We start from the raw sequence: 14,301 nt of genomic DNA on the forward strand, positions 1-14,301 counted from the left end.
ATTTAGGCTCAGATCACTGTACTAGGGTGAATGTATGACATTGTTCTGCATTCTGTCCATCAATTGTTCTTTTTGCATTTGTCACCCCCAGTGGGATGGGTATGCTCCGATGTGGGTCCCGTGCTCTCCATGCCACTCGAGTCAAGCTATTCTGGCTGATGAGGGGTGAAACCCAGAAAATGGTTCTAGGATGCTCGTTTCCAGTCCAGGGAGGACTTGGCCTGGCAGTTCAGTCTGGACTGTTCCCATTGGGTGCAGGGTCAAAACTGATTTGCATATGGCTGGGTTCAAATTGGGATGGCATGGGGAGCAAAAAACTATGGATTTAGGCCCAAATCACTGTACAGGTGTGAACGTATGACATTGCTCTGCATTCTGTCTATCAATTGTTCTTTTTACTACTGTGGCAGGGGCCTAAATACCAGTCTTATGGAAGGATCACCTACTGCTGAATACCTGGCTCTTTCTACGTCCCACAGACAAGAAATATCCATTTGTTTCCACTACATATAGTTCAGAGTCCAGGATCAACTATTTTCTCATGAAAAGAGCCACTTTTACTAAAATTCTTGACTGTGTAATAGGTATGGATAGTGTATCAAATCTTTAACCAATATATATACTGTTAGACCTATACTTTCCAATACCAAAAACAGAAACATGGTGGCCAAATCTATTATCAAAGAATACTTAAATGTTAACTAAACTTTGACTTCCTCGCCTCAATTATTATGGATGACAGGAAAAGCATACACAAAATGCTCACTAATGAGAGACTTGATAATGGCCCCTAGAAAGGCAGCAAGTGACACATTTGACACATATCTGAGATCCATGCACTGGAGAATGAGTCCTGTTGATACCCTACTGAAGACAAACTGACAACATAGACAAAGAAGACGTTTGAATTGAACATGAGTTTCTCCAGTATAATGGAAATAGCAGTGAACCCGATTAAACATAGAAATTAAGAACATCATGAAAGCAGGAAGTCTGCTGGATCACCAACCAAAACAGAGAGACTCACATTCAGCTGAGGACAGGCTCATTGAAACAGAAGACCCCCTGTGCACTCTCCAGCACAAAGGTTACCCAACTGATTTGAACCACAAGAGCTTGAGAACCGTGCAGAAGATGCCAAGGGTGGTTCCCGGCAAAACAATACTGGATGGTGAGGATGCTGGAGGGAACTGAAGGGCCTCAATCAACCCAGTTCATCACATCCTAGCACCAATCATAGATATCTGCTGAAGATCTGTCCCAGTGCTTTATTGTGGAGCGGGCACACAGATCATTGGTGGAAAAACATCGCCTGGGTGCCCCTCCACAGCCCTTCATCACTCACTTCCTCCACTATAGAGACCACAACACTTTCCTCCAGGCAGCAAGCGGGCAGGGGGTCCCGTCTTTTGGAACAGGCACCATCATGATCTTCCCAGACTATACCCTCAAAGGACAACAACAAAGACGATCGTTCACAGAGGTCAAACTAAAACTTAAAGTTAAGCAACTAACTTGCATGTTACTATTTCCATCAAGATTGAAAGTCCTTCACAGAGAGAATTCCCACTTCTTTAACAACCCTGAGGAGGTGTTGGACTATCTGTAGATACATAAAAACCTTTGGCACCCAAACTTTTCCAAGGACAACCACCCACCATCTCAGTCTATGCGGGGAATGGGTAGACCACAGAGATTCTATAATGCAATGTTACAAACCAGGCAGATCAATGTTTTGCCCCTCCATAGCATGAGATGACCTGCTCACATGATATCTGCGTAACCCAACGTGAATGGGAATATCATACTCATGCGTTAATAACAGGAATGTACTGAACTCGAAGACTACTGAACATGGTGAAGCATGCACATTTCCTCTAGGTAATGTACTCAAACGTGCATTATGGGGCTTGAGTCAAGAGGCTCCTCAACAAACAAGTATCCCTTCTGTTTACTTATACCTAGATTTATGTTATTTTACATTAACATTGACCTCTTACTTTTCTACAGGGTGTATGGGCAATAGATGCTTCTAGGGTGAAATGTAGGGAAGCAAATGACCCACATTTATCATATATGCTTAACATTCACCAACTTATAACCCAGATAAATAATTACCTACATAAATGGAAACAACTCCCACTCTCGATCATGCAGAGAATAGCATTAATTAAGATAAAGGCACTCCCTAAACTTTTGTGTATATTATAAAATGTCCCCAAGTCCATTCCGTAATTCTTTTTTGACACTCTGCAAGGCCACTTCCAAGCGTTTCTGTGGGGGTTATTCAACTAAGAATTTCAAGGGCAAAATGCAGGAAATGGACATATGAGGGTGGACTTACCGTGGCCGACATACACTTCTATTAAGGGACGGTCCGGCGTACTGAATGGAACATGATAGCTTCCATATTACTGGCCCCTTACACTATCCCTACCAATCCAAGGTTCCTCCACACTTTCCTGCAGTCACGACTTCGATGGTGGTTGCATAGCACAGGGCCCAGATGGAGATCAGCTGACACTGCAAAATAACACAGGAAACCCCTCTCTCATTCGGGATTGGCTCTTGGGGGGTAGGGACAACATTGGGATTTTCAGACTAGGAGACATATGGAAGGGAGAACATATGACATTCTTTACTGACTTTCCATATAAATATCAAGTGCTTGAATCCCAGTACTTTCATTTTTTTCAACTTAGATATCATTAGACCCCCACCTGTGGAATCTGTTACTGCATCTCCCTGAGTTCCGCCCGCTCAAGGATAGGCTAACGTTACACCCCCTAGGCAAAGGGTTATATGATAGATTTATCACTCAATACTTGCCAAAGTCCCGGAACCCCTGGTCCCCATAGGGAGGGGGTGGGAGACAGACTTGGGCCCACTAAATAGGGAAGAGTGAAGAGAAGCCAAACTTACTCCCCACACCTTCGATATATTGGTCAGACTCAGACGTATTACATTTTGTTACCTACATAGGATCTACTATACCCCAGAATGAAAACACAAGCTTGAGGCCTTTCTCTCTTCGGTCTACGCTAGATGCCAATCTTCAAGGGGCACCCTATTCCATGTGGTCTGGGATTGTCCTAACATTTAACCCTACTGGTAGCAGATCCAGCGCGTGATGACTTCTGTACTCGATATCCTATTGACTTAACACCTAAGATAGCCCTATCAGAGATCATGGTAGAAATAGGAGGCCCCCTGGCTCAGCGTACAATTCATTGGACTCGGTTACCTGATTGCCAAGCGAGGCATAGCCAAGAAATGGAAGGCGAAGAACCTCTCCACACCACATGAACGGCGAACTGGTATGGACTCCTTCTGTAATCTTGAAAGGGCAGTATACTAAGCCTTGGGATTTACTTCCAAGCATGATAGGGTATGCGGACTATGACTGGCTGTACCATCATTCACAAACTCCCATTAGACAACTCTATCCTAGACCCACTTAACACTGGCAATATACTAAACCTTCTCGACATCTCCAAGTAATTTTATTTTCCGGACCCAGGGAATGGCCAGACCAATTGAGCAGCAGCCGTTACGTTACTCTGCATGTATATTGTATGGAAAAATGGGTGATTTGTATCAATCTTATCACATTTCATTTATTCACTAAGAATGTCTATCTGTATGCCATATTTATTTGTTTAAAAAAACAATTAAGAAAAAGTAAATGTCTATAGGAAAGGCACCGGAGAAGATGGTTTCTTTTCAGAATAAAATAACTGCTCCTTTAATTGTACCCAGTGCTTTAAATGGGAAAACATAAGTGCAGGTGCTCATTAAAATGAGCTCGAGGTGTAGTTAAGGGGGTGGAGCTAAGGGCAAGACATGATGATACTTAATGACTTCTATATTAGTTGCAGCACATACCAAAACACATGAGAAATGCGTTTATATAAACAAAGCAGGTTAACTCATCACACAAAAGGAAAGAGAAATGTGATAATATGTTAACATTTCCTTTTTTTGCAATAGATGCACCTTCCTAATGCCATACTGTTAATTGCTGTTGTTTGGCACAATACTATATATCGTAAGTAGGAAGAAACTGAAAATACCCCCACTTCAAACCAAAGCTCTAATGGCATGAAGCAAATGAAGCAAATTATCAAGACCCTCCTCCGAAGATATCTCTTATCTCTTTCATCGATCTATCCATTCATCCTTTCATCCTACCATTTACCTGCTGATGTCCACCATTTAAACTTTACATTCTCTAGTCTATTCAGTCTTTCATCCATCATTCTGTCCACCCTTCATATCCAAACCTATCCATCCATCCATCCATCCATCCACCTCCAAACCTATCCATTCATCCTTTCACTCATCCATCTCTTTATCCACCCTTTTGCTCATCAATCCTTTAGCTCATCTATCCATCAACCCTTTCACTCTTTTATTCCATCCACCGCTTCATTCCATCCACCCTTTCACTCAATCCCTCCTTTCACTCATCCATCATCCACCCTTTCATCCATCCTCCCTTTCATTCATCCATCCAATCTTTCACTTATCCACCCATCATCCCCCCTTTTATCCAATCATCCACCCTCTTTCACCAATCCATCCTTTCACTCATCCACCCATCTATTCATCCATCCATCTATACATCCACCCGTGCTCACTCATCCATCTACTCACTCCCCCACCCAACAACCCTCCCTACCACGTTATTTATGAATCTTTGTCGCCGAGCAGACATGTACACACAAAGTGCCACCCATTTTCTTTAAAATACCTCCTCGGAGTGTTTTGATTCTCTTTCTCTTTCTCACACTTTTTTTCTTACAAAAAACAAGCATACAAATGCAGGCAAACACACAAACATAAGCAGACACACCAAAGACTCGGGTATGATAAAAGCCATGTTATACTCTTCACCTACCATGGCTTTTTTAATTGCCACCAGGGCCGAACTGGCAGTAGCCTGATTGCCACTGCCAGGGGACTGCCATGATTCTTGGGCTTGTACAAATGCACAGGATAGTGTGAATGTGACTGACAGCACAGGGCCTGAACGGACCCTGCTCTGTCAAACACAGCGTGATGGTGAGCTGAGCACCCGGACATTATTCAAATGAGCCCTGAGGAATAGCTCAGCTGGGGCTCAGATCGGGGATTCCCAGCAGCGCCTAGGCTGCCAGACACATTCCACTCCTGCTCACCAGCACTCACAGCCCATGAGCCTACCTTTTCATGAGTACCGGAACTCTCCTCGGCAATAGAGAAGTGCCGTTACTCAGTACCGGTGAGTACCGGCCCACTTAAAGCACTGATGGTACCCCAGTTCGTAAAGGTGAAGCATGAAACAATAGAGGATAGAACCCTACGACCAGAATTCAGCAAATCCTGCGTATCATTAATTCCTCCACACTCGGGGATGAGATCTCCCTATGGTAAGTACAGAGAAGTAAAAGAGTTTATTGAACTTTATAATAAGTTAGTGAAAACATTTGTTAAATATTAATGCAAAGTAATTTTACATATTTATTTTAAATGTAAAACAACATTACAAATTATACAGTGCTATTAACTTAATTTTGAATTAATTCATTAATTAATAAAAAGATATAAAAATTAAATAAAAAATATTTTTTTGAAGTTTCAAAAAAAAGCAATTCCCCCTACAGTAAAATATGTATATATTAATATATAATACATTAATAATTTTTAGAAGTGAAATATAGAAATAATTTAAATGTATTTAACAAATTTTAATTAAATTAATGTTAAATTATTTATAAATTCAGAAAAGTTGTTAAACTATTTTATAATTAAATGTTGAATGTTTTTATTTTTTAAATAATTTAATTTAACATTTTTTCCTATGGGGTTTTATTTTAAGTCCCTAACACCATTCTTTTCTGGAGGAGGATGTTGCAGCATCAGTGGTTGGCCATGTGCGGTGCCGGACGTGGTGCTTACTATATGACTCCACTGACACAGGGGGATTACCAGGGCTCGAGTCGGGGTACCACGCGGGTGGATGGCGTCCCCCCACTTATTTTATCTGGAGCTCGATAACTGGACCAAATGGAGCCACACATTCACTCATTGGCCTCTCTGGGGCGAGATCGGAGCTCATTGAGAACGCTGCTCACGCGCTGGCTTCTCTGATGCAATCGCATCTAAGGCGTGAGCGAGGGGAGGCAATGAGTCTGATGGTGCAAGCCACCTTTCGTGACATCACTTCCTGTCGTGACCTCAGCATCCCCCCACTTCTTTTTATAGGACTTGTGCCCTGGGGATTACGTTTAATTCACATCATTATTATCGTACTGCAGAGCTCCTCACTTATCTGAGACAACCTGTCATATGAGGAAGAATCTGGAAACAACAGACTGGGTGATAGTGGAAGGACATTTGCAATCGGGTGCAAACGGACCTTAAGTTCTCTGTGAGGGCAGAAAACATGTTTAACATCCTGATAACCTGATTGTGACAGAAGTACTACCAGTCTGGTCTTCGATGCACAAAGATCTAAAAAAAGGCTTCCTGCATCCCGCTGCCCCATTTGGTAAAATATGAACCTTACAATAGAGGCCTAACATAATTACACATCTAGTGCTTAATTTGAGGCGGTGGTTTCCGGTGCTCGGCCCCAGCACTTTTTTGTCAACACAAACACTTATAGTAGTGGCACTGTTTTTTAGAGACTAGCACAACAACAGTTGTTTATGAATTAAATATACATTAAAATCACTAATACTTGCTTCCAAAGCCATTCCTATAGATCTGGGGACATGGAATAGTCTACACTATCACACTTGTAGGAGTGTGAAGGTCAACAGTTGTTTTAGAACTGTCATTGGCAGCGCTGGCAGTGGCAATGGGTGGTGCAAGCTGCCGTGGCCTTCTGGCGAGGGCCCTGGTACTTATTGTTTTACAAATTAAGCACTTCGACACATCTCTCTTACTTACAGATCTAAAGTTGTCTCAGAGTTCATGTACTAACAGAACATGCGTACTTACAAGCACCGTGTACTCATAAATATATATCCTACGGTAATATGTGCTCATAGGTAAAAGGTATTCAGCGATCCTGTCTGCTCACAGGTACCATTTGCTCACAGATGCTGCTATGCAATTGCAGAAGGGATGCATTCCCAAGTTGCGTGTACTCACAGGCCCTGCATACTTCTTGCACTCATATGGGCGTGTACTCTAATGTCCCATGTGCTCACAGGTCCAGTGTATCACATTTGCCACAAACTGGCATATGTCATTTTTCCTCGCGGGCCATAAGCACCCATGAGTGCCGACAACTCCCATTAACTCAGACATCCACGTACTCTCTCTCATGTTCCATATGCTCGTATATGCAAAGTACAGCCAGAGCTAGTTTCCTCAGAGGTACCACATCCGTACATGCCCCATGTGCACAAGGCTGCAATATACTCACAGTTCCGGTGTCGTCAGGACTCCTATTTGGCTCACAGGCTCCATCTGGTCGCAAGTGACATGGACAGAAAAGCCACATCCTCGCCGGTAAGATGCTGTACCAGACCCCTGGTAGTTTCCCTGAACTCGCACAACCTCCCCTCACTCTTTCCGGGAACTCACATGTGGTAAGTACTTTATGCAACATCTCAGGTACTCACGCATCACAGGTACTCACAGTTCTTATTTCCTTGCACGCCTCACCTGCTCACATGTACTAACCGATCGCGGATGCTCAAAAGCATCACGCAGTGTCAGCTTCCGCTTCTATTTCTCAAGTGAAAATAATTGAGAGGACCCGTCCGAGCTTCCTGTTATGCTCTTTGACAACGTTCATCCAGCCCCAATGCACTTCAAACGAAAGTTCAAGTCGGACAGACGCTGCGCAGTCTAAAGCCCACCCCGATGACAGATGTAACATACTGAAACCCCCGCTGCTCAGAGAGCCTGTGTACTCACATGTCCCATGCTGGCACTGCGGCCACAGCCCCCGATCCACACCGAGCCGCACTTTTCTGCAGCGGAGGCTCCGACTCCAGGAAGAGCGATGCTTGGAGCGCTAGCAGCTCGCCCAGGCCCGTCACGTGACCACAGGGGAGGATTCAGGAAGTGCGGCTCGAGGCATGGAGAGAGGAACTGTCAATTCAAGCTAAAGGTCGAGCGCGCTGCACGCCCCCCCCCCCCCCCCACTCACCATGGGTCGCCCTGTGTGGGTTTAGTGCACTGTATGTTACTGGAGTGACTGTGCAAACGCTCCATACCTTTTTGTGGGGAGATGCACTGTCACCCCGTTGTGTGTCTACTGCAGTGTCCGCTTGTGGTAGGGCTCACTGTATCTTACGTTCGGCTGTCAGTTGTGAACTACTGTGCACGCTGCTGAAGGTGCGTGCACGGTACAGCCTGCGGAGGGATGAGTGGCCTGTGATTCTCGCTGAACTGTGTGTTGTGGCTTTAGCGCTGTTGGCGCCCTGTGTGCACCAAACACTTTTGGCGCCCCCACATTCCATGACCGCCTCTTTGGATTCTCTCCCGACCATCTGCAAAAGTGCCCCTTATCTCTCCCATAAACAGTGCTTTAAATGGAAAAAAATAAGTGCAGGTACTCAACAAATTGAGATGTTAGCTAGTGGGCGGGTTTAGGGGTGGGGCTTGGGGCGATGTTAGGGGGAGGGGCTATTGGCAGTCCAAAGGGATCCCGGCCAGGGCCACACATTTAATGCGATTGAGATTTAATTGGTGTGCAGATGTGCATGATACGAAATCATTTCTGGTATATTTTGATTATTCAATTTCCCTTATACGTACAAAAGGGACAGGGTACATTTATTTTTAAAGTGGGCTTCTCATGGTGCAACACCTAGATCCCATATGACTCGCACAAGATATTTTCCTTAACATTTTTTGGAAAGGTTTAACTATGGTTAACCCTCTTGTCTCACTGCCACTTAGCAGACATCACCCAGCCCCTCCTAGATGGCACAGCTTGGCCTCAAAGCTCCTTACCTGCTGTAAAGTCTGATTCCCTCTTTCTGGAGTCGAGCAAGCTGCTGAAAGCCTGAGCCACGATGCCTGGCTCTGGCTCAGTTCCATGTCCTCATGCACCCTCAAGCCAAAAATGAACTGAACTTTGATGGTGCACCTGCCTGCCAACCAACCTCTAATTTCATGTGCAAAGAATAAAGACAAAATAGTGGCCTTTGCTGTAATACAGGAGAGAAAGAAAGAAATGGCCATCTGGAGGCTGTATTGCACAATGTGAAAGCAGAAATTCTGGGATTAATTCTGGCTTCCCCACATGACCAAATTGTGTGATCATAGACAAATATTTTATCTCACCAAGCCTCTTTTTTTGGTCTCGCCTAGCTATTGCGTTCACGCAATCGCTATGCGAGACTCTAGTAAGAGGGGCATTTCAAAGTGCTCCCAAAAGTGGATTGCATGGCGAGCACGCGCACAATCACGTGCATCGTGCTGCCATGCAATCCGTTTGGGGTAGCGCTTCAGCCCACTGGCGCCCTCGGCATCATACTTCAAAGGGTCCGCTCCCCCGCCTGGAATGCGCTCCCCCACCCCCACCAAGCGCAATCGCTTGCTTTCACTTTCGCACGTCGGGCGCTCGCTCGCGTCCTCAGCTCTCACTCGCCTGTCTTGAGGAATTGCTTAGGAGATCAGCTGTCTCGTTCACTGGCAGAAAGAATGACACATACATCTTCTGCCTTGTTTGGCTCCGTGTTATTGTTACGGTTGATGAAGCTGGTTTTAATTACATTTTTGTATTTTGCACGGCACCCGGGCACCGCACAGCAGCATCACTACTTGCCTTTCTTTTTCTGTTTAATGTTAGTTAAAGCAATGCGCATCATGACACAGCATGCGCACCTTTCTTAATTTCAGCACGGTGCATGCAGCCTCTTTTTGTAATTATGCACGGCACCCATGCACCTCACAGCAGCGTGACTACCTGCAGTTCTATTTCTGTGTAATTTCAGTTACCAGGAATGTACTTCATGACATATCATGCACACCTTTCTTTATTTCAGCATGGCGCATGCAGTCTATTCTACCTCTAACCACCGCCACAAATTTACAGCACGCCACCCGCAGCCTCTTTAACTTCTCTCCACCACCACAATCCCCAGCATGCCACCCGCTGCCTCTTCCACCTCTCCCCACGTAACAAATCCCCAGCACACCACCCACAGCCTTTTTCACTTCGCTCCACTGCCACAAATCCCCAGCACACCACCCGCAGCCACTTTCACCTCGCTCCACCGCCACAAATCCCCAGCACTCCACGCGCAGCTTATTCCACCTCTCCCCACTGCCACAAATTTACAACACGCCACCTGCAGCCTCTTCCACCTCTCTCCAATGCCACAAATCCCACACTCCACTCGCAGCCTCTTCCCCCTCTCCACACCACCACAAATCCCCAGCACGCCACCCACAGCCTCTTCCTCCTCTTCACACCACCACAAAACCCCGGCACGCCACCCGCAGCCTCTTTCACATCTATCTACTACCAAAGATCCCCCAGCATGCCACCCGCAGCCTCTTCCCCCTCTCCACACCACCAGAAATCCCCAGCACGCCACCCACAGCCTCTTCCCCCTCTTCACACCACCACAAAACCCCGGCCTGCAGCCTCTTCCACCTCTCCCCACCTCCACAAATCCCCGGCCCGCCACCCGCAGCCTCTTTCATATCTCTCTACTACCAAAGATCCCCCAGCACGCAACCCGCAGCCTCTTCCCCCTCTACACACCACCACAAATCCCCAGCATGCCACCCGCAGCCTCTTCCCCCTCTTAAAACCACCACAAAACCCCGGCCCGCCACCCGCAGCGTCTTTCACATCTCTCTACTACCAAAGATCCCCCAGCAAGCAGGCAGGCCACAAACAGAGCAGGTTTTGCTGGAGGGTGCAGGGTAGAGCCGAGGCCGCTCTGTTGGCTGCTTTGGCAACTTTGACTATTACAACCAAATGGCCGTATTTATCTCTACGATTTATATACATGCCTTCCAGCTGTGTGTGAAGCAGTCACTACCTGGTGTCCAGTGCGACCAACCCTTCTCCCGGGGCCCCGTGTAATCTAATGCAGATTGTTAAAACACGGAGTCCAAACGCTGGTAAGTTATTTGCGTGAACTAAAGTCCTATACATTCTCCCATACATTTCCTGAGCGCTGGATAGAGCAGTCCAGGCAGAACCAGATCTGCACAATTTTTTCTTTTCTTTTTTTTTTTTATGTGTTTCTAAAACAATAAATAACATTGTGGCACTCATCCGTTAGGTTATGAGTAGGTTACAGTTTGATTTTTCCTCGGTTCCCAGGCCCCCCTCCCTTCTCTGCCGCAGGTCATTGATTTCCTACCCCGGGGAGCGCGTCCTGATATTCACACTGCCTATTGCCTTGTTTGTGTGTAATGTTTATTAGTTTTAAATCGAAAATTGAAACCGTATTTAATTTTGTCACTTAACTACTGCTTCTGCCTTCACTGGGAGTGCTGGTGGGCTGGCGGGATCCTCGCATTGACCAATCTGTATAACGGTGGAATGATACGTTTCATGCTAATTAGTGGCCGGCCCGAGGGGTTGTAGGCCCATGTCTGTAACTCTTTGAAGTCAAATAAAGGTTTCTTTATAAAAAATTAAAAAAAAAACATTGTGGCACTCATCATGATGTCCTACATGACTTAATGCTGCAGTTAATGTGGGCTTTTCTTCCTTGTGTAACTGCGGCAAAGGGCCTGAAATTAACCCGGAAATCAAATTGCCTAAACACTTCTAGGGTCCCAATGGAGAGACCTACTGGCTATGCCAATGCTTGGCTATAGGTCAGTTGTGCAGCGCGCCGATCTCTCCAGACAAGGGCTTCTTTTCACTCGGTGTCTGCCGGTACGCTCATGACCAAAAGATATTAAAATGTAAAAAAATGTGGCTAGTATATATGGTATGCTATAGGGCATTTGTGCAGCGCTTATTAGCTGCATTCCTCGTTGGTCACGTGCTTTCGCTTCGCTTTTGGTTGTTATCTGCTAATGACATTTATGGCCTTTCCAGATGCTGCAGTTCTTGGTTAACCTAGTATCCTGTTACTAATTGATTTCCGACCGGCTTTTCTTTGAAATGCTTGTTGTAATTGAAAGCAGTCCCCAAGTAACCTTTTTTGTCACTGTTTTTGTCCAAGTTTATTAAATAATAATACACAATAGAGCCGTGTACCACATTTTACAACAGCAGTAATGAAAATGTTGTCCTGAGCACAAAAAGGAACTCGAAGAATGCCTCAAACTTCCCTCTCAAAGTTGTTTCAACAGAAGGTGCTCACTGGATGCTATAGGGCAGTTGTGCAGTGCGCCACTCTCTTCATTCAGGGGCTTAATTTCACCTGGTGGTTGCCGGTACGCTCATCACCAGAACATTTTAAAATATACAAAAATACGGTTAAAATGTATGATCTGCTATTGGGCATTTATGCAGCGTGCCACTCTCTCCATACAGGGGCTTAATAGCTGCATTCCTTCTTGGTCACGTGCTTTCACTTCGCTTTTGATTTCTCAACTTTTTGTAATTGAAAGCAGTCCCCAAAGGACCTTTTTCATCACTGTTTTTGGTGGGGAGGGAACTCTGTTGCGACAGGGTTCCCTTCACATCAACATATAAATCAGGCCCTAAGTCCAATGTTTGTAGAAGGTGAGCACATTGAAGTCAATGAAAGCAAACACTTTTTCATAGGATGAAAAATTTGGTGGGTGGGAGACCCCAATGAAGTCCAAATGTGTTGACAATTTAAAACAAGCATTTGCAATGCAATAGGTCTCGCATTTGCGAGAGTTTGAGCTATTAGCATTGTAAATGACAGTGCCTTTTATTTATGTTTGAAAAAAACCAAACTTAAATAAAAAGCATTGTCATTTACAATGCCAATAGCTCAAACTCGTATAAATGCGAGACCTATTGCATTGCAAATGCTTGTCTTCATTTGCATATATGATAGTATACTCAAATGCACAAATTCAGGATGTGTGCTGTGCAATCACATCTTGTGTTAGATTTAATACACTATAATGTTGCCTCATTCATGAAAAGAAAATAGGCCATATGCGATATATACATGAAAAGTGACTTGCTTCCTAGATAACTAATGGCATTGTCATCACGGTGGGAGCACAAACGCCTCTCAAGACGGTTAAACAAACTTGTGCACCAAGGTGAAATGATTCCAGATGATTTTTTTATTTATGTCAATGGTAATGTTTTCAGTGCTCGACTTAAGTATGCACAGGATTTTAAAGCCTAGACAGACTTCCTGGTTCGGCTCTGCCTGGCCTCTCCTTGTTAATTTGTTGGTCCGCCCACCTCTACCCCTTCCAGAGCCCCTCCATTAACCCAAGAGAAAACCGCCACTAAAAAACTAAATACAATTGTGTTCAAACACTGTGGAGAAAGCAGATCTGCACTGAAGAGAGAGTGGCCTTGCACTTGCTACAAGCGCACTCTTTCACCCCCACTTCAAGTGCAGAGTGTGGGAATGCAGGGCTTATCGGGCTTGCAACTATATATCTGCCATGCTGGACACTGCAACCAACACTCACTCATGCAAGAACATGCACAGTGACATAACATAATATAACATAACATAGAAGCCCTCGTGCACGCAGACAGACAGGAGGTTCAGTACACGTTATAGAAATGATTACATTCGCTGCTGCACATATTACTAAACCTTGAGTCCCACGTGCTGTGCTACAAGCATCACTATCTCCACCTTTCTCCTCACTCTGGATTCAAACAAGTGCTGTCCTACTCTGATATGCCTTACAACAAACAAATGATGGACGGAATGCTAACAATGCAGACATTCTCCCCCAGTCAAGAGATCTGGGTTAAATCCATCGTTCTTTTGCCCACTACGCCACCCCAGTTTAGACATGGCCATATGCAAATCAGTCTTGACCCTGTGCCTCATGGGAACAGTCCAGCCTGAACTGCCAAGCCATGTCTTCCCTGGACCGGAATCAAGCATCCTAGGACCGGTTTCTGGCTACCAGCCGTCATCAGCCAGGATAGCTTGAATCCAGTGGCGTAGTGAGCATGGGTCCCACGTATGGGAATACCCATCCCACTTAGGGCGAAAAGCGTTACAACAAACAAATGATGGACGGAATGCTGACAATGCAGACATTCTCCCCCAGTCAAGAGAACGATGGATTTAACCCAGATCTCTTGACTGGGGGAGAATGTATGCATTGTTATGTTATGTTATGTTATGTTATGTTATGAGGGGTTTTGTTAAGCGCTCAGCTACTCAAGCAGAGTGTCCCGGCGCTGTCAGACCCGTG

General features: G+C 45.2%; 1 protein-coding gene across 2 annotated transcripts in view; it reads right to left on the reverse strand.

The window, feature by feature from the left end:
- The window catches only part of PLCG2 (phospholipase C gamma 2), a 436,087-nt gene extending 428,038 nt beyond the window's left edge, over positions 1-8,049 (reverse strand). Inside the window, exon 1 of one of the 2 annotated variants that reach the window (XM_085638502.1) lies at positions 7,915-8,049. The gene's annotated coding sequence lies outside the window, so the exon portion shown is untranslated. The remainder of the gene's footprint in view (positions 1-7,914) is intronic. The other variant, XM_085638503.1, reaches the window with a different exon arrangement.
- Between the last annotated feature and the right edge of the window lie 6,252 nt (positions 8,050-14,301).

Source organism: Triturus cristatus, chromosome 12, assembly GCF_964204655.1.
Source record: "Triturus cristatus chromosome 12, aTriCri1.1, whole genome shotgun sequence".
Taxonomy (NCBI): Eukaryota; Metazoa; Chordata; class Amphibia; order Caudata; family Salamandridae; genus Triturus; species Triturus cristatus.